Raw genomic sequence first — 20,228 nt, forward strand, 5'->3', positions numbered from 1 at the left:
CCCAAGAGCCAAGAGTTTTCTTCCTATCATATGCTGGTGCAGATTCACTCCTGCTGGTATGTACAGCAGGGTTAACTAAAATAAGGAACTGGATTTCACTGGCTAATTGTAAATGGAAAACTTCTGAACTTGCTTACCTATTTGAAGTGTTCCCTATTCTGAGTTGTACAAACAAGAGGAAAGTCACTTTGTTTAAAAATATTAAAAAAATATTCAACTCTGTCAAGATTAAGAAAATTAAGTTTGACCACAGTAATTTATTAATCAAGAGGCTATTAATGAAGCTCTGAAAATTTTTCATATGAAATTTTATAAGTATATTCCAGTAAACAAAGGGGATGATCTGATGTTCATACATAATGTAATGATCTATAAATGAGAAACAAAAATATTAGAAAATTTAGTAGTTGAATCTGATCTACAGACTACTGTTAAAGAGTTCATTTAATGTAATTAAGTCAGGTATAACAAATCCTTAAACAGACTTAGAATATTTTAACTTAGGACCTGTAATAATGTGGGGCACCTTGGTGGTTCAGTCAGTTAAGTATCCTTGGCACAGGTCATGATCTCATGGTTTGTGGGTTCGAGCCCCGCATTGGGCACGCATTGGGTGCTGACAGCTAGCTCAAAGCCTGGAGTCTGCTTCAGATTCTGCATCTCCCTCTCTCCCTGACCCTCCCCTGCTCATTCTCTGTTGCTGTCTCTCAAAAATGTTTAAAGAAAAACCTGTAATAATGTGCACGTTAAAAACACCTACATTTTTAAATGGAAATAGCAATCATTTGTAGTCTTTTTAAATTTTTAAGTTTGTTTACTTTTTTTGAGAGACAGGATGAGCAGAGCAGAGGGGAGAGGAAGAAAGAATCCCACGCAGGGACCATGTGGTCAGCACAGAGCCCAACTCAGGGACCATGAGATCATGACCTGAGCCAAAAACCAAGAGTCAGACACTTAACCGACTGAGCCACCCAGGCACCTCTGTCATTGGTAGTCTCTAAAATAAAGGCATGGCCAAATAGGTATTTAATGAAACTGCATCTTAGTAATTTGTTCTGGGCCTTGGGACTGACAGCATATGTCTGAGCTAGAAACTAAAGCCATGTGTTTCGTCTCACATCAGCTTTCCAGGACACCATGTGTACTAATAGCGGTAAATGAGCACATCTATAGAGACATTCATCTGTGGATTAAAAAAACAAACAAACAACATTTATTTATTTTTGAGAGACCAACACAGCATGAGTGGGAGAGGGTCAGAGAAAGAGAGAGGGAGACACAGAACCTGAAACAGGCTCCAGGTCTGAGCTAGCTGTCAGCACAGAGCCTGACAGGGGGCTTGAACTCACAAACTGTGAGATCGTGACCTGAGCCACCCAGGCGCCCCAATCATCTGTTGATTTTTTAGAAGTACACTGTAACACAGTCCAGACATAACCCAGTAACTGCTGTCCTTACTGTGACTTATCCAGTCATTGCACACAATTTAAGTTTTCCTTGTCATCAAGTGTTGTCTTCGTTATTTTCTACCGGAAAATATTGAGGGTTAGGAGGTGAGACTTCTAATTCCAGTCCTTCAACCTGTATTCTAAATATCCTCAAGTCACTTTGCCTCTTTAACTTTTCCTTAAATTATGTTAAACTAGAGAGTGGGGCTGGCATTAGACGTTTCCATTCCCAGCTGTGTACTGAGATGTGGGCAGAGAGCATTCAAGAGGCACCTGCGTACCATGGCATGGAGGCTACTTATGGGAAAGTCTATCAGTTAGAAATGCTTGTGAATTCTCTGTGAAGAAAATCACATCTGGGATGTGCTTTCAAATAGTCTTTAGGAAGACATAAATGAAATGAAAACAGAAGGGAGAAAAAGTGAAGGAAAAAGAAGGATTAATGGGACCCCCCCCAAAAAAAGGAAAAGGAAAAAGTGAAATTTTGTGTCATAAGATGGTCTATACTTGTTGGTATTGCTTAACTGATGCAGGGGTTTCATTCTTCATATGGTTTTGTCTGGTTGCAAAGTGCAATTACAAATTTTGCTTAGGCTTCCGTTTTACCAGTTCTAGAGATTCTAATGAAAAACTCAGTTTGTGGTTTTGAGTGCAGTGTCCAGGCTGCTGACATTACCTGGGCACATCTTTGAAATAGAAATGATTGGTTTCCTCTCCAGAACTATCAAATCAGAAACCCTGGAGTTGAGAGTTTAGTACTTAAAAAAAAAAAAATCCTTGAGGATCACCTGGGTGGCTTAGTCAGTTAAGCCTCCAACTCTTGATTTCCAGTCAAGTCATAATCTTGTGGTTCACGAATTTGAGCCCCACAGTAGGCTCTGAGCTCAGAGTGAGGATCCTCCTTGGGATTCTCTCTTTCCCTCTCTGTCTCTGACCCTTTCTTGCTTGTATGTACTTTCTGTCTCAAAATTTAAATAAATTTTTAAAAAATAATAAATTAATCTCTGGTTCTGATTTATGCATAAATTTGAGAACCACATCTAGGTGAGGTCGTATAATATATCCTCTTCAGTACAATAGATAACTCTAATACACATGTAGCAGTAATACAGGTACTCTGCTATGCAGATAGCAGGGCTGTGGTTACTCTCACACTCACATGGTGGGACTGGGGTTATTCTAACATGCAGGTAGCTTACTATAGGGTATTTTGTAAAATTTTTTAATGTTTATTTTTGAGAGAGAGAGAGAGACAGAGAATGTGAGTGGAGAAGGGGCAGAGAGAGACAGGGAGACACAGAATCTGAAGCAGTCTTCAGGCTCTGAGCTGTCAGCACAGAGCCCAGTGCAGGCCTTAAACCCATTAGCCATGAGATCATGACCTGAGAGGCAGTCACATGCTTAACTGACTGAGCTACCCACGCACCCCATTGCGGGTTATTCTAATATGGAGGTAGTACTAAGACCCTCTGGACAAAGGAATCTCTGAATTCATGACTCTTAAGATTTCATCTAAAGGAAAAAAAGCCGAAATTCAAAAAAACTAGAGTGAACCCTGCTTCTTGGATTTGTTTTGCTCTGTGCTACAGATTCCTCAAAAATACAGTAAATTATTTTATTGAAGATTAAGTTAATAAATATAAAATAGAATAGTGCCTGACTTATAAAAACTAAATATTGGTTAGTTTCATTTTTGTTTCATTTACTGTTGTTCATTTTTATTTTTGGCAAATGTCCTCTGAAAATTTTAGTGTGAAAAAGGCTGTAAAAATTATTTCATGTAAATTTTATTTTATACTTTCTAATACGATTTGTACAAATCAAAATTTCTATGTGCCTGTAATGAAATACATTATTTCCATGAACATTAACTCCTTTGTAAATCAAGTAACAGTATGTCCTGATTGCATTACTTTGGCAGACCTACATCAACATTTATTTCCTTCAGAACTGATGGGGAAGAGTGTCCAGGCCATTGAAATAACTGTGTTCCTTATTAAATAGAAAAGAGCAGAGTATCAGCAAACTTTTCTATCTCTGTGAACAAATATGTAATTGCCTAAATGGATTTACTTTCCTTCTGTATGGAGTCAGACCATTATAGCTGAGATATTTTGAAATAGTTAATCTTCAAATTAAAGTATTTGACTCTAATATAAGGTGACATGAACTCACAGTTTAGCCAAAGACTACATTTTGACCATTAAAATTTTGATTATTTTTGCAGTAAGTATAGGATTTTTTTGTCACTATTTCCTTTTTTAGATGGTCTTTTAGTCTTTCATTAACCAGATATAAAACATTAAACTCTGTGGATGTAACTTTTTTCATCTGTAATAACATTTGGCTGAACCATTCTAAAATCTAAAGTGTTCAATAATTTTAACAAACAAAACACCTGGCTTTTTGTTGTAAATGGTCAATAACTAGTTTTACGATCTTGGCCAAGTCATTTAACCTAAGCTTCAGTTCCCACATAGATGAAAAGGACAATGAATCCAATGACCTCTGAATTTTTCTATTTTTATTTTTTAATGTTTTATTTATTTGAGAGAGAGAGTGTGTGTGCGAGAGAGAGAGAGCAGGGGGAGGGTCAGAGAGAGAGGGAGATACAGAATCTGAAGCAGGCTCCAGGCTCTGAGCTAGCTTTCATCACGGAGCCTGACGCAGGGCTCGAACCCACGAACTGTGAGATCATGACCTGAGCTGAAGACGGACGCTTAACGAATCGAGCCACCTAAGTGCCCCTCTCTGAATCTTTTTAAAGGCTGTGTATCTTTGTATCCACCCAGGCTCTACCTAGGAAATGGACTTTGAGAGAAAGTTGTAGAATCTTACAAATAGTTTTTGAAAGGATGGTGGTCTGTGCGAGCCAGGTTTCTCACTGCTGGGGCAGAGGTTGCTGATAAGCAGAGACGACTAGAATGATCTGTGCATAAGCCCACATTTAGCTTAATGGAGATACGGTTGGAAGCATGTAGAAACATGCACAGATGTATGTACATTCATTAGCTAGCTCAGACACCGTTCTCTGCTCTGTAAGTGGGGAGAGCTTAGAAGCCACCAGACCTGAGTTAATGCCATTCTCCATTCAAAGCAATTAAGATTTCTTGGGAAGATGGCTGGTTCTGGGACTCAGGAAATAAATATGTAAAGTGAGCTTGTAACATCTGATTTTACCAGAAAGTGAGGACGTTCTCAAAACCCACAATCATGGGGTTATCTCCAAGTGGCCTGGGAGCTTCCTGAAAGAGCTTCAACAATTTGAGCAACACAATAGAGTAATATTGTAACATGAAGTATACAGTAAATAGCCTTAAGGCTATACTGATACAAGGAAATGACTGAATAAGTAAATGGAGAAAAGACAAACCTCTCCTGTAGAAGAATTATAAATAACTTATATAAATAGTGAAGTCTTGGGTGGGGAGGTGGGTGGCGAGCAGAATTCTTTACTTCCTAGGTGTGGGCTGCTAGGGACTTCTCACCACAAAGTACCATATGGAAAGGGCAAGAAAATAAAGGTACAATGGTGAACCTGACACTCCCTCAGCTAAATAATCATGATCGACATGAATAAGTCATGTCCATAGTGTGTATGTATCCTTGATACATGATGTATATGTCATGTTACCTCTGTGGTCTTCCTGCCCCCCACCCAAACCAGTAACCCCAACTAAGCCATGAGAAAACATTATTAAAATCCCAGTTGAACAATCTACAAAACACATGACTCCAAAACTGTCACCAAAAACTAAGTTTGGAGCACCTGTGTGGCTCAGTCAGTTAAGCGTCTGACTTCAGCTCAGGTCATGATCTCAACAGTTCATGGGTTCAAGCCCCACATTGGGCTCTGTGCTGACAGCTCAGAGCCTAGAGCCTGCTGCTTATTCTGTCTCCTTCTCTCTCTGACCCCTCCCCTGCTTGCACTATCTCTCTTTCTCAAAAATAAAAACATCAAAAAATAGTTTGAGAAACTGTCACATCTAGAAGCCTGTGGACACATGGACCACTAAATACGCACTATCCTTGATGGTGAGCTGAAGCAATAAAAACACGGAAGGACCCTCAGGATCAACAAGAAAACCTGGGTAAAGTATGAAGTTTAGATTAAAATAGTATTTTATATTGATTCATTGGTTGTGACAAATGAACCATATAGACTGTAATAATAGAAACTGGTATATGTGGAAACTGTAATCTATCCTTATTCTGAAAATCTAAAAACATTCCAAAATTAAATTTTTACGAAGAGTTTAATATCTTGAATTTGACGACTAAGTCAGGACTTCTAATGTCAACTTCAAAAGATACCAACTTTTTATGGATTTTTTTAAATATTTATTCTTGAGAGAGAAAAAGTGAGAGAGATGTGGGGAAGAGGCAGAGAGAGAGAGGAAGACACTGAATCTAAAGCAGGCTCCAAGTTCTGTGCTGTTGGCATAGTGCCTGACTCGGGGCTCTAACTCATGAACAGGGAGATCATGACCTGAGCCAAGGTCGGAGACATAACCAACTGAGCCACTGGAAAAACCCAACTGGAATTTTTCAAAAAGATCTTATTTTTGGGTATTAAAGATAAGACATTAGTACTGTTTCAGATACAGGCTTCCTGATATAAATGGGGTGGCTGAGAATTTCAGAGGCAGCTGTGTATGGATGTGGACTGCTTTCTGTAAGGATGGCCCATGTTACTATTACTAACTGCACTCATGACCATCATCTTTTTCATTCCATTTGGTTTTTATTAACCATGTTTTCTTTGCTTCAGAGAAATGACATTGTTACAGAATAGCAGCTAATCTTCCCAGTTGTTAAACTGCAGAGATAATTGAGAACTAGGCAAAAATACTGAATTTTTGGGATGAGTTATCTTTTGAAAAGAAAGAAAAAAGTAATGTTGCTGGCTTGTTTAAAGTAGCAGGGCACAGTTGGTTTGCTGGAATATTTTCTACGTCCCTTTCTCTTCCCTTCCCAGCTGACAGCTCTTGTGTTCACCTTTTTCTCCCAGACAGCCTGCCGATTGTCTAAGTCTCTCCTCACCCCCTTACTTTCTCTACACACTCCCTCAGGGAAGCAGAAATGTCAGCTTTGACTCTGAAAAAGATGCATTCACCATTGATTCATTTCTCCTTTATACCATTCTTCACTATATTGTTTGGATGTGCATATGCAATTATATGGAACACAACTGTAATAAAGGACTGTGGTCATTATTTTTAGTTGCCATCTTTCCTACTGCAGTTAAGATATCTCCCAGAATTATTCAGAGAGGGAACTGGTTACCTCTGATCTGATTCCCCTACCTGCCCTCTACTCATTAAAAACCACAACAAAATGAGATTGCTTGCAAATTTCCAGTTGCTCAGTTCCAAATGATGGGTAGACATTAAAATTTAACCCATTCCTACAAAGTACTTGGTGCTGCTCTACCTAATCAGAAGTTTACTGAACAGGTTGATATTGCTGTAAAAATAAGTGTATCATAGCTTATGGTGGAGGAAACTTCCATTTCTTTTTTAGTAAAAGTATGGTTTCTGGAAGTGAGGGCTTTTGATAACCAATGTTAAGCTCCCCATGAATATCTAGTCGGTTTCTAATAAGGAGTATCTGTGATTAACGTATAGAATAACATTCAGGATTTAAAAAAAATATTTACTTTTCAGAGAGAGAGTGCAAGTAGGGGAGGGGCAGTGAGAGAGGGAGACATAGAATCCAAAGCAGCCCTAGGCTCTGAGCTGTCAGTGCAGACAGCTCGGACACCCCGATGCAGGGATTGAGCCTACGAACGGTGAGATCATGGCCTGAGGTGATGTTGGATACTCAGTGCTCAGAGCCACCCTGGCCCCACTAACATTCAGGATTTAAATCCTTGCTAACCTCACAGAATCTCAGAGCCTCCTTAATTATGTTTGAAAACCCAATGAGACCCTTCCAGCGAGAGGGTCATGTCTTGGCTCTTAGTGGAATCTAGAACAGACAAAGCTGTCACTTAGCATAGAGATAGAAGTCTATAGGGGGAAGTCAGAAGGGTGGCTGATAGAAAGGGGTCAAGGGGAGAGTAGAATCTGGTGAAGAATTCAGTGGACAAATGTGGCTTACAGAGGACATTCAACATAAGGAGGGTGGGCACAATTCATTGGATTATGCAAAAGGGGCTGATATTTGACATACTGTATCAGGAGCATCATGAAAAAGTCCTCCTGCCCAAATTGCAGAAGATAGAACCCAGTGTCAGTAACGGCTGGCTCCCTATTGTACAAGGTACTCTTCTTGAGGAAGCAGACATGGTCTGACATGCAAGCAGATTGTTCATCCTGCAGTAAGAATATTGGAGCCAACACATTGTAAATGATCGTGAGAAACGTGAGAAAGACAATATCATTTGTTGCAGTTAGAAAAAAAATTTAATGATGCAAACATCAACAATAGTAATGAAGCCCAAACTTCCAAATCAGAAAGCACTTTTTATTAAGGAAAACCTCAGGTTTTATTCTATGAAGTTCTGGATTCCAGTAATTGGTTCCTCACTAAGTGTGACAAGGTTATTAAGGCTGATGTGAAATTATTCCCAACTGTTACAATAAACACAGGCAACTTTACAGAATTAAATATGAAACATTTGAAGGTTTGGTGAGTTGTTTTTTTTTTTTTTTTCCTAAATTTGGATATCTGGCAAATTGCCAATGGTTCCTATAGATACTGTCCCATAATGGAAATGCATTCAAAGAGCCATGGAGGAGATTTATAAGTATATTAAACTGCCATATAGCATAGAGAATCCTTCAGCTTTCCAGGAATGATGTAGGTTACAATCAAACTATCCACAGTTGACAGCTAGGGAATATGTTGTTGGTATATTCCTGTCAAGAATTCTCAAACCTTTCTAATGGGAATTTTTCCATTCAAACAAAGCGTTTTGTGTAGCCTCTGTGAATGAAACAGAGGGGTATCATTTTGTCCACTTTGCCTTCCCATCACCCTCTGCAATAGCACCTAGTAACTCTGGGAAATTCTAGGGTCTTCTGGAATATAATATAAAAATGACGGTTTTGGGGCACCTGGGTGGCTCAGTCAGTTAAGTGTCCGACTTCGGCTCAAGTCATGATCTCACTGTTCGTGGGTTCGAGCCCCGTGTTGGGCTCTGTGCTTACAGCTAGCTCAGAGCCTGGAGCCTGTTTCAGATTCTGTATCTCCTTCTTTCTCTGACCCTCCTCTGCTCACTCTCTCTCTCTCTGACTCTCAAAAAATAAACAACAACAACAAAAAAATAAAAATCAAGGGTTTGAACTATGTCTATATAGCCTTCTACCAAAATGCTGCACTCTGGCATTAACTAGTTAATTATTAATTGAAAGCCATTGGGAAATCATTGAATTTCTCCCCACCCCACTAATTTTAGTGAGGAAAAAATGACACATGGTAAAAATGCAAATAAACACACCAAAAAAGTTACATAAAAATAGGGCTGTTTCCCATTTTATTTCTTTGTTGTATTTCTCAGATATATTAATAGTTTCTTACAAATCTTCCCCAAAATATTTTATGCATATGCCTGCCCATGTGTGTGTGTATCCACATACCCCTTTTTATACAATTGACAAAGTAAAAAGCATATGGACTTGCACTTTGCTTTATGCACCTAAGAATAAATATTAGAATTCTCTCTTTATTTGAGTATATACTTCTATCTTTTAAACACTGCATAAAATTTCAATATTTGGACATCAGTATTTTATGAATCATTAACAGACTCTCAATCATTTTTAGACTAAGATGTTTATTAATTATTTAATGACCATCTTTATAGAGAGATTTGCAAGTGTGTGCACGCATTTGTGTAGGATGGGGTCCCAGGGTGGAGATGCTAGGGAGTTACTGCAGAATTGTCCTTCTGTGGGCTGTGGAGACCGACACTGACAAAATTATGAAAGGGACCAGACCTCCCCTCCCTCCACTACATGCTGTGTCATCAAATCTGTTTATCTTGGTCAGAGACTTCAAAACCCTGTGTCATAATTTATTTTAATTTACATTCCGTAATAGTTCATAGATTGAGCACATTTCTCTATATTTCAAAGCCATTTCATTAACTTTTGTATAAATTGCCTGTTCCATAGTGGTAGCCAGTTTTCTAAGAATGATTCTAATATTTAGGAAACTGCCCCTTTTTATATGACTTGGAAAAAGTTTTCTATTTTTTAAGTTGTATTTATGAATTGAAAGTTCCCTTTTATGGCTTCTGCTTTTGACATAAACACTAATTGTGAGTTCTTCTTAATATCAGACTTTTTTTTTTAATATGCTATCTGGTGGCATAGATAAAATGCATCATTAGAGCAGAATTTTCCTTTGTTTCTAGGAGAACAATACATATCTTGAGTAGAAATGTGTTTCTTCCATTTCGATAATGAGGGATATGTAGGCTTATTTTTTCTTTTTAATTAGCGGTTGCTAGAAATTTCAGTTAGTCAAATTTGCATTTGCCATTTTTTTGTAAATTTTATCCATGTTACAGTACAACTTTGTAGATTCACATTTTATTGGACAACTTAAAAATAATGCCATTTTATGTGTTTGTGCATAGATTCTGGTGTGTGTGTGTGTGTGTGTGTGTGTGTGTGTTGGCCGGGCTGGGGAGTTGGGGTGGGAAGAGACAGCATCTGTTCTAAGCACCCATGAAATTATTAACCTAGACAGAAATGTTAAAATTTTTTCTCCTTGTAATTAGAAGCACTTGTGTTCTGGACATCTATCTCTATAAAATAAACTGCCACAAAATAACAAGTTCTCATTTACAATGTTGGCTGTGGGTCAATGGACTGAACTAGATGGTTGTTACATGTGGACCCTCATGTTGCAGCTAAAGTTGGTGCCATTGAAAAGCTCTGCTGACCTGTTGTATTGGGATGGCTGGACTGAGGGGGGATGGTCCTCTGTCTCCGTGTCACCCCTCAGGTGACGAACTTAACCTTCCCCACAGCCCGACAGTCTCAGCAAAGATAGGTTTCTTACATGGTGGCTTAGAATTCCAAGAAATAGAAGGGCAAAAAACCTGGATCTTTATTCTGAATGGGACAGCCATCAAAGGATTTGGGACCATCTTTAATCTCAGATACTGTGCAATAAGAATGTAGTACTTTGGCTGAGTTTCTTAGGAATATACATCACATTTGTACTTATGCATATATACATAAACACATGTCCTCCCCGTCAACCCTCCTCACAACTGTACCAGGGTCTCACCAGCTTTTTTTCCATATTTGGAAATAGGCACAGAATAATTTGTTTTAGGTGAGATTGGTTAAGCATTATTGATGTAATGGGGATTTTAATGTAGTGATGTAATAATGTAGTGTAGAACTTTTTGTCCTGGGAATTGCTGGGATGGTGTAAGTCTATGAGGCAGCAGTTCAGCAGGGAACATACCTAAATGCTCACAGAATCGTAGAAATTTGTGGATTATCTGAACATCATTTTCTCACAATAGAGAAATGGGTTTTCAGCGAAGTTAGAAATACACTGCTACAGATGTTAGTGGCTGCCCTCTGGCGGACTTGACTTGCAGTCCAGGCTCTGCTCTTACTTTCTGGGAGCCTCTGAACACCGTCAGCTTCCGTTTCTCCATCTGTCAGTCGCAGCATAAAAAACTACCCCAAATCTTGGAGGCTTCAAACAACAAGGGTGTATTAGGTCTGTGGACTGCATGGATTACCTGGGAGGTTTAGCTGCCAATCTCAAATTTGCTCAGAAACCGCTTGCTGGCCTGAGCCCTGGCTCAGCTGGGACATCTGCATTGTCTGCAGTCTTTCTGCATGTGGTCTTCCATCGTAAGCTTCCTCACCACGTGGTGAACTCTAGGTCCCAAACAGCGCAGAGGCAGCAACTGCACTCCTATTGACATCCAGGCTCTGGGACCCACATTGAGGTTACTTCTCCAGCAACTCACTGATGAAAGGTCAGGTTCACGGTGGGGTGAGATTAAGCTGCCCTTCTGGTGGCAGTAATTGCAAATGGTATGTACCCATATTTCACCTGCAACAGGCTCTAAAATGGAAATCCTAAAATTTACCCCAAAATGTCAATGAAATAAAATATGTGTTTAATGCGATACCTAGAATTTCAATATGTTTTCCAACAAATAACGTTGGCTACTTTTAGTATTTATATTTCCTTAGGACTTCTCAGTGACCAGTCATGGACGCATTCAGAGTTTGTGATTAGGCTGCACAATGCAGAACTGTATTCAGACAGTGGCTCTGGATAGTATGTGTTTCAAATGCAGCTTTAAAGTTACGAGTGATTGCATTTGGGACACCACCTTCCCTGTTCCCACGGCTAGTTTCCTCATCTCCTTCACTCCTCATTTTTCCTTACAGTGCATATCCCCACCTCACATACATATGTCTTTATTTCCTCTCTTCACAAGATAAGGAATGTTGTATGCTTGCTTTCCCTTTGGAATCCTAGGGACGAGGAACTAATAGGTAACAGGTGCCCGGTGTCTGTTGGGTGAATGGATGCATGAATGGGCAATTCCCTCTGTTGCACAACACATACCATGTTAACAAAGGGTGGGACAAGGCAATGAGCATGAGTGACATTCGTTTTCTCATAAAGCTGAGTTAACAAAACTTATTTAACCTCAGTACCTTTCAGAATGTTTTTTTGTTGTTGTTGTTGTTTAAGTTTATATTTCCAAGAATCCTCCCCTCCAAGTGGGGGAACCCACTGTATAACTTACCGTTCCTTTATCAGAGTTTTCAACATTCCTGAAGTAAGGCAAAATGCATCATTACCTCAGACTTTTTAAAAATATCTCCGTGTACTGGAACTTATATTCAAGAAACACCACCAATCCTAGCATGTCTTCTGAGGTTCCTCAAATACTGAAGAATAACTGCTCTTTACAAACTTACTTAAGGAGTCAGATTTAGAATAATTGTTTCAAAATATCTATGAATGATGATACTTCATTATAAAGAACTTTGTGTATCATACTTTGGAAATCATTTTAAAATGATTTAAGATCATTTTTAAAAATCATTCTCAGTGGAAAATACTATTTTGCTAAAATCCTTCTCTTTAGATGGGAGAAAATGATGTAACACAGAATGAGATTTCAAGACCAATATTGTATGAATACTGTCTTAAAGTGTCTTAAGTGTCCACTTAAGCTAGTGGACACAAGTGAAGATAATTGATCTTAGTAAAGCATTAAAATTTTGAATGTCAGTTAGACATTTCAATTAATGTTGAACCTTTATTTAAAGTAAAGAACATAAAGTAAATATATATTTTTTTCTCCATGAATTTTTAACCCTAAAGAGTCTGCTGTGTTCTTTGAAAGCAAAAAAAGAAAAAAGTCCTTAGAGACTCTCTGCCATAAATAATTACTGAAAACAACCTTTTTTCCATTTATAAGTGTATTTATCTCACTTGATTTGAGCATAGAATGATGAGAAAGGTAGAGCAGATACCGTGATCTACATTTTTTCAGGCAGAACTGCTGAGGTTCAGAGAATTTATGTCACACGTGCAAGTTGCATAGCTGGTGAGTAGCGGAACTAAGACTAGAGTCTGGGTGGTCTTCCTTCTACCCTCCCTGGTACCACAGCCTCTGCAGACTCAACACACATACTCTGAGACTCCATAAACCCTCCTCAAGGCCCCTCTAAAGAAGGTGTTGTTAGCCTCCTTTGTTGGGTGACATACTGAGGGCTACAAGGGGGCACATAGCATGCTCTAAGTCCAAAGCACTGACAAGTGGCCGAGTGGGGAAAGTGAACCACAGAAGTTGTCTGTTCCTGTGATAACTGAGCTTTCCTTTATGCTACTTAACCTTCCTTCGTATGTTATGTGAACATTCACTTCTGTTAGTGTCTCCAGTGGCTTACAGAACCGTTGTTGGACTAAGATGAAGGGCTTGAGAATGTATAGAGTTGTGTATGTATTGTCTCTATATAACCCATCCCTTGTAATTAGCCATCTCTCTCTCTCCCTCTCTGGTTCCTGCTGTTGTATTTTTTTTTTTTTTTTTTAATTTTTAAACCCTGTACCAACTGGTATCAAATGGAAACTGTCGATGTGCTGTGGTGTCATTTGCTCCTTTCCAAGTTCAAGGTGGTCACATTTTTATTCTGAATGAAATTGTTGCATTGATTTTTCAAATCCTATAAAGTATGAAGCTCAGGACAGTGTGCAGGACAGTGTGAGAATTCACCATGGGGAGTGAGAACTTTAAAAAGATTTGTGACTGTTCTTCAAATGGAACAGAGGGTGTTAGGAATTATTTCCTGTAAGGATGATGCTGATTTTCATCTTTTAAAAAATCTTGCCAGAATTGAAGCTATATTCATTCTTCACAAGCTGAAATACCTTTGTCATATATATGGGTGCTAAGAATTTTTTTAAACCATCTTTGAGAGCTTATTTGGCCAAGAATTAGAAACAGCCACTTATTCATAAATGCAGTCTATCTGCTCCAGTTCCTCAGTTCAAATTCCATTGAAGACAGAATGAAATAGAGTGCCCATGGTTCTGTTCTGGAGGCTGTGGATGGAATAGCATGGAGATTGAAATAATTGTTTTCCTTAAAGGTAGAGAGTCTAGTTCATAGGCAAGAAGATAAGGATGTTTTCTTTCCATCTACACTCCCTGCTAAGTGGCTAAATAGATCATTTCAATTACAGTGGGATTGATAATCTAATTCCAATGTCAACACATTAATTCTCTGACATTGAATTACAAATAAGATGAAATTTCTTAAGAGCTTGTAATGAACCTTGCATCTGAAGGTTATGGACCTAAAGGGGAATGACTAGGAAACTTCATGACCCAAGAAATCATTTTTAATATAAATCATTACATTGTTATCAAATAGGATCTTTAAGTAGTTTAATTGAAAATACTTAAGAGACACCTGGGTGGCTCAGTTGATTGAGCATCTGACTTCGGCTCAGGTCATGATCTCGCGGTTTATGGGTTCAAGCCCCACTTCAGGCTCTGTGCTGACAGCTCTGAGCCTGGAGCCTGCTTCGGATTCTGTGTCTCCCTTTCTCTCTGCCCCTACCCTACTGCATTCAGTCTCTCTCTGAAAAATAAACATTAAAAAAATCAAAAAAGTAGAAAACACTTACCTTGAAATAGGAGGTCATTTGGGTTTAAGAAAACATTACAGGGAACAAATGTTTATAAGCTGTCAATATCTTAGCAGTTACGCTTCCTTGAGTCTCTGTATTTTACATATGACATTATTGCCTAACACATGCATTTGTTTTCTGTAAATGTACAGAATTTTTCTCTTATGTAATTCTTTGACTCACTTGAGCTTTATCATAATAGCACGTGTTATAAATCTCCTACATTAAGGGAAATTTTTACTTGGGGTTTAATGTAGTTTCCAGTCTGAACCTGTGTCCTTACAAATGTCTTTGATCCACATTGGTATGCTGCATTACCACACTGAAGAGGAGAGTCCCAAGTCTGATCTGTTCTAAATCTTAATTCCATTTATCTTTTAACAAAATATCACAGAAATCTTTCTACCATCAAAGGTTGGAGTGCTCGCCATCTGGAATGAGCAGCTCCCAGAGCATCTCCAGTGGGAACTGTGCTGTTCCTCATCATGGGGACCGCTCTTCTCTTTAGATACCACAGGGGTCTTTTTCTGGTGAGTTCTTCTAGGAGTTTAGACTTAGACCAGCTGACCGGAGGTCTTGGAGGAGTTTGCTCTTCCATGCAGCGAACTGAACACTTCTGCTCCTGTGCGGCAGGTCAACTAATAGGATAGCTTTCCCTGCCTACACTTAACCTTTCAATCCTTTTAGTTTAATGGTATGTTTGGTAAGGTACTGGGTCATGATGAGGAAACCTAGCCTGTCTATTCATTTGATGTTGGAAGAGTAGAAGCCTTGGCTGTATCTGACTGCACAGTCTTGGCACAGTTGGAAGTTCTCTCGGTTAATAGCAAGAACACTCTTTGGAATGATTGGAGATACCCACAGGGAGATCATTAATTGGTACTTCTGTGGCTCTCTCCTTCAACTTGTTGACAATGTGTTCTAGTCGGAGTAAAAGGTCTCTGAGGCCACCGGTGCAACTTGGTTTCAAGAGCGTGTTGCAGACCATAGTCCAGGCTTGTGCGCAATTGTTCCAGGACATAGCAGCATCTACCTTCCCTGAATGAATCCATTTGTTTTGTTTGATCCTCCTGGGGCACTTGCTCTTTCTATTACACATAGGCTGATTGAAATTATTATTTTTCTGTAGACACTGCTTCTGCCATAGCCATTGCTCTGTGACAGTGTGTATTCCAGGAGCATGTTTGGAAGCAAAGTATTACTCCAGACAAGACCCTCTGTATCACTGGTCCATTGGACAGACTCGCCAGAGAGCTTTCTACCTTGGGTGGAGTTTTAGAAGTTTGAAATGAACATTTGGGGCCCCTAGGTTTTGGCTCACGGGATCAGTGCATGTAAGAATTTGACAAGATATAAATCAACAAATGGTTCTTGCTCAAGGATCAACAGGCTTCACACTCGAGTGTCTACTTAAACTGTCCAAATTTTCAGTGATGGTTGGATTAGACCTGCAGTTTTGTCTGAGCCTGTTGCAGCCAATGTCCTAAACTTTCCAGATCATCACATAATTCTAATACCTCCTTTAAAAGGTGCTAATTATTCAAACCCTGTCACATGGACTCCTGCTAAACCTAGTAGCCCATTTCCAGAATTTGCATTTAGCACCACTGGAAAAAACATGAGCCCAGTTATTCTGCTAATGATCCAAACAAGACCTGACCTTATGATTTGGGTCTTGGTCACGGACACGCTTATAGTAGCATGCTTCATCACAGACTCAGGCTTCTAGGATTGAGGACCGGTTTTACAGATATGCCAAGTCTAATGGAGCTAACAGTAGAATTGGATAATTGAGACCATGATGTACTGTAGTTTAGTTTATTTTTATGAGGAATATTGATTCCTTGACTTCCAATTTATTTATATAATTAACTGTGTATTTGTTCAATCACTTACTCTAAATATTAAAGAATAGTCAGTTCACATCATGTGAAACCAAGGCAACTAAATTTTTGTAAAATATATCTGAGGCTGCAAGAACCTCCTTAATGTTACAGAATTTAAACAAGCTTCCTTTAGAAAATATTTCTCTAAATTTGAATTTTGCTTTTTTTTTTTTTTTTGGTTGTCGATTGCAATGTGATAGACTTTATCTTGCTAAGAGAAACACTTGAGGGAATCTGTCACACTATTAAGTAATTTTTTTAGTGAAACCTATCAGCATGCTTCTTGAATAATAAACATTTTGTGAAAGGAAAACAAATGTCCATTCTAAATATAAAAGTCTCTTTTATAGCTTTTCCTAACTTAATTGCTACATTTTTCTTTGAGGTCCTCCTGATTTCTGTCTTGCAAAAGAAAAGCAAAAGGCTTCATCACAAATTTTAGAAAGTTTTATATAGCATAGCTTAAGACTTACCAGTTTTTTAAATAGTTTTTTTCATTAAAATATTCCAGTACATTCGTTAAGTAGTCTGTGGCTGTGAAAGTGTTCTATTTTGGTTAAAAGAATACCAAATCCTTTGGTAATGTACAATGAGGGAATACCAGTTTTCTATCTTACATTTAATCAAATACCAACATTTAATTAAAGACATAATAATAACAAATACTGACATAACGATGGAATTCATCTTTTTGGTTACCTTTTTCTTGATGGGCTTTTTAATCTTTTTTATTAACAAAATATCAAATATATTGCCAAAATATATAGAATTATATGTATAATATGGGGTTTATATTGTTTCAAAGTTGCATAAACAACTTGAGTTTATGTTCTATAATTTTACTGAAATATAATAGCTTAGTTTATAGAATACAGTATTATGAGACCTGTAACAATTCGTAACTGACTTGACTTTGTCAAAGTCCTAAATTGTTGAGCCCAGTGAAGGGTGAGAATCATGTGGATTATTTGATGTTTTGTTTTGATTATTTTCCAAATGGAAATGTTAAGGACTTGCGAACATGTCCAGTATTACTTGTAGAAAGTACAATGAACACCAGTCACAAATAAAAGGCGGGGTGGAAGGTTGGGATCATATTAGGTAGGTTGTTTGATTGGATAAACCTAAAGAAAAAAGAAAGAAGGGGACAAAAAGAGGGGAAGAGTGAGTTGTTTAGTTCTTACCAAAAATCTAGATTATTCAAGTCAAAATCATTGGTTAATAATGATTGATTTCTCCATCAGGATATGGATGTTTAAGATTTCATTTTTTAACCACAAGTTAAGGAGTGTTGCCATTAGAGATGGTTATAGAATAGGTTGCCTTTATGGTTAAATTAAAAAATAAACAACTATTAAATTCAAACAAAATACCAAATCATACACCAAATCATACACTGGCAGGGCGGAATGTTAGGAGTTCAAGTTTAAACTTTTGGAACATTGTTTTCTTTAAAATCAGAAGAGTTTCAGGTCTTTTCAAAATCTTACCAATGCTCCCAAAGGGCATTTTCAGATAGAATTCTATGATGTCATCATTGATTACCTATGAAGAGAACCATGTTATCTATACAGCATATTGGGAATAGGAAATATGCTGTGCTCTTGAGGCTTTTTTGCATAATAACAGGTACTGACATTGTTACGTTTGCTATGATGATCTATGGTAAAAACAATCGCATATATTCTTTCAATATTTCCAGCCTGTTCACTGCCCAGTTCCTTATGATCATAAACGTCTGGTTTTTCCAAATACAAGTGGGAGTGACATGGGCTCTAATTCCCTTTAGCCCAATCAGGTATGGTTTTAAGGATAAGGAATAATTCAGGGCAGCTGGAGATGGGGATGGAGACCTAGAACGTAAATGTGTGTCAGCATCCTAGAGAAGATGTAGGAATGGCTTCTGAGCCCAAGGACCTCCCACAGATGGCCACAAAGGAGCCACTCTTCTTTGCTAGAGCAGACCCTAGGTCACATGGCCCTGGGAACCCAGTAAACTCAGCTCCGGGACCAAGTTCCTGCAGATAAAGTCACGGCCACAGGCTTGAGATTTCTGCAAATTCCCAGACACCAGCAGCCTCACTCAGATTGGCTACCTTAGCCTTGTAGGAATCCATGTAATATGAATGTTCGGGCTAATCCTGCAAGACGTTGGCCTTGCAGCTTCCAGTGGGCCACCTGGGGACCCTGACTCTCCCAACTTGGGTCCCCTTCCTCAGTCTTCAAAGCCAGCAGTGGTGACCCCGGTCCTGCTCACCTGGCATTACTTGGGCCCCTTCTCCGTCTTCCACTTGTCAGTGCCTGGTGATGGCACGGGGCCCATCAGTGCCACCTGGGATCGTCTCTGTTACGGGCTGCTGATCCGCAGTCCTTGACTCTGTTTCATGTAGGTTCCAGCGGAGGCCTTTATTCATCTCAACTCCTGTATTAATCATCTGGTTTATAGCATCAGATAGTCCTTAAACTGTGGCCTGAAACCAACATGTTCACATATTTATTTCGGTATGTATTTTAGTGTTGTTTTGATTTATTGGCCACTAATATTTGGACAGCTGCAACATCAAGCGCTCTAACTCTCCTGCCTCCGTCCAGTCCTCTCTGCCTCCCATGCCTTCCATTTCATGAGAAGTTTATAAAATGAAGGTAATAGACCTGCAATAATTTTTCTCATATGAACACAAGTCCTGATTATACCCCTTTTTCTTTGAGAGTTTGCACCCACCTGACTCTGCCTCACTTGTTAAAAATTTCTTCTCTTCTGGCAAGAAGTTCCTGGCTCTCCTGGGTTCCGTAGCTGACACTTAGAGTGCTTTGTTCTTAGATGACCATTTTTTTTTTTTTTAATCCAAAACCCTTCACTCTTCTAGAATGACCATGAAGAGGTATGGAAACTCTGATATTCAGCAGCCAAAGGAGACATAACTGGGGCTGTGTTTTCTACTCTGTTCCCTTTCCTCCCCTGTTTAAAAAAATAACTTTTTTTTAAATTTGTGTATTTTTAATTCTTAAAATCTTTTCTGGGTAGGGTTGACACACAGTGCTATACTAGTTTTGGGTAAACAGTGATTAAACTTCTCTGTGTCTGCTGTTCTCACAAGTAGAGCTGCCGTGTGTTACCCCACAACACTTAGAGTAGCATCAACTCGCTTCCCTGTGCCATGCCGTTATTCTAGTCACTTCCTCATTCCATAACCAAAAGCCTGTACATCTCACTCCCCCTCCCCCATTTTGCCCATCCCTCCACACACCTCACCCCAGCAGCCTTCAGCTTGTTCTTAGTGTTTTTGGGGCCAGTTTCTGCTTTTATGTTTTTCAGATTCCACATGAGTGAGATCATATGGTAATTGTCTCTCTGGCTGACTTCTTTCCCTTAGCATGATCCTCTTTAGGTTCTTTCATATCATTGCAAATGGCAGGATCTCATTTTTATAGCTGAATACTATTTCCGTTCTATGTAAATGTGTATGTATATACATGCATTCCACAGGTTCCTTATCCATTAATTTATGGTTGGACACTTACGTTGCTTACGGATTTTGGTTATTGCAGATAATGCTGGAATAGACTTGGGGTGCCTGTATCTTTTAGAGTCAGTTTCTTGGGGCACCTGGGTGGCTTAGTCAGTTAGGTGTCCAACTTCAGTTCAGTCATGGTCTCACGGTTCATGAGTTTGAGCCCCATGTAGGGCCCTGTGCTGTCAGTGTGGAGCCTGCTTAGGAGCCTCTGTCCCCCTGCCTTCCTCCCTTTCCCCC

At 39.0% G+C, this 20,228-nt stretch overlaps 1 pseudogene; it reads left to right on the top strand.

Annotated features, from left to right (window-relative positions):
• The first annotated feature begins 15,075 nt into the window (after positions 1–15,075).
• LOC144224289 (zinc transporter 6-like) lies at positions 15,076–16,380 on the top strand (annotated as a pseudogene).
• Positions 16,381–20,228: the final 3,848 nt, after the last annotated feature.

Source organism: Crocuta crocuta, unplaced genomic scaffold (genome assembly GCF_008692635.1).
Source record: "Crocuta crocuta isolate KB4526 unplaced genomic scaffold, BGI_CrCroc_1.0 scaffold2, whole genome shotgun sequence".
Lineage (NCBI taxonomy): Eukaryota > Metazoa > Chordata > Mammalia > Carnivora > Hyaenidae > Crocuta > Crocuta crocuta.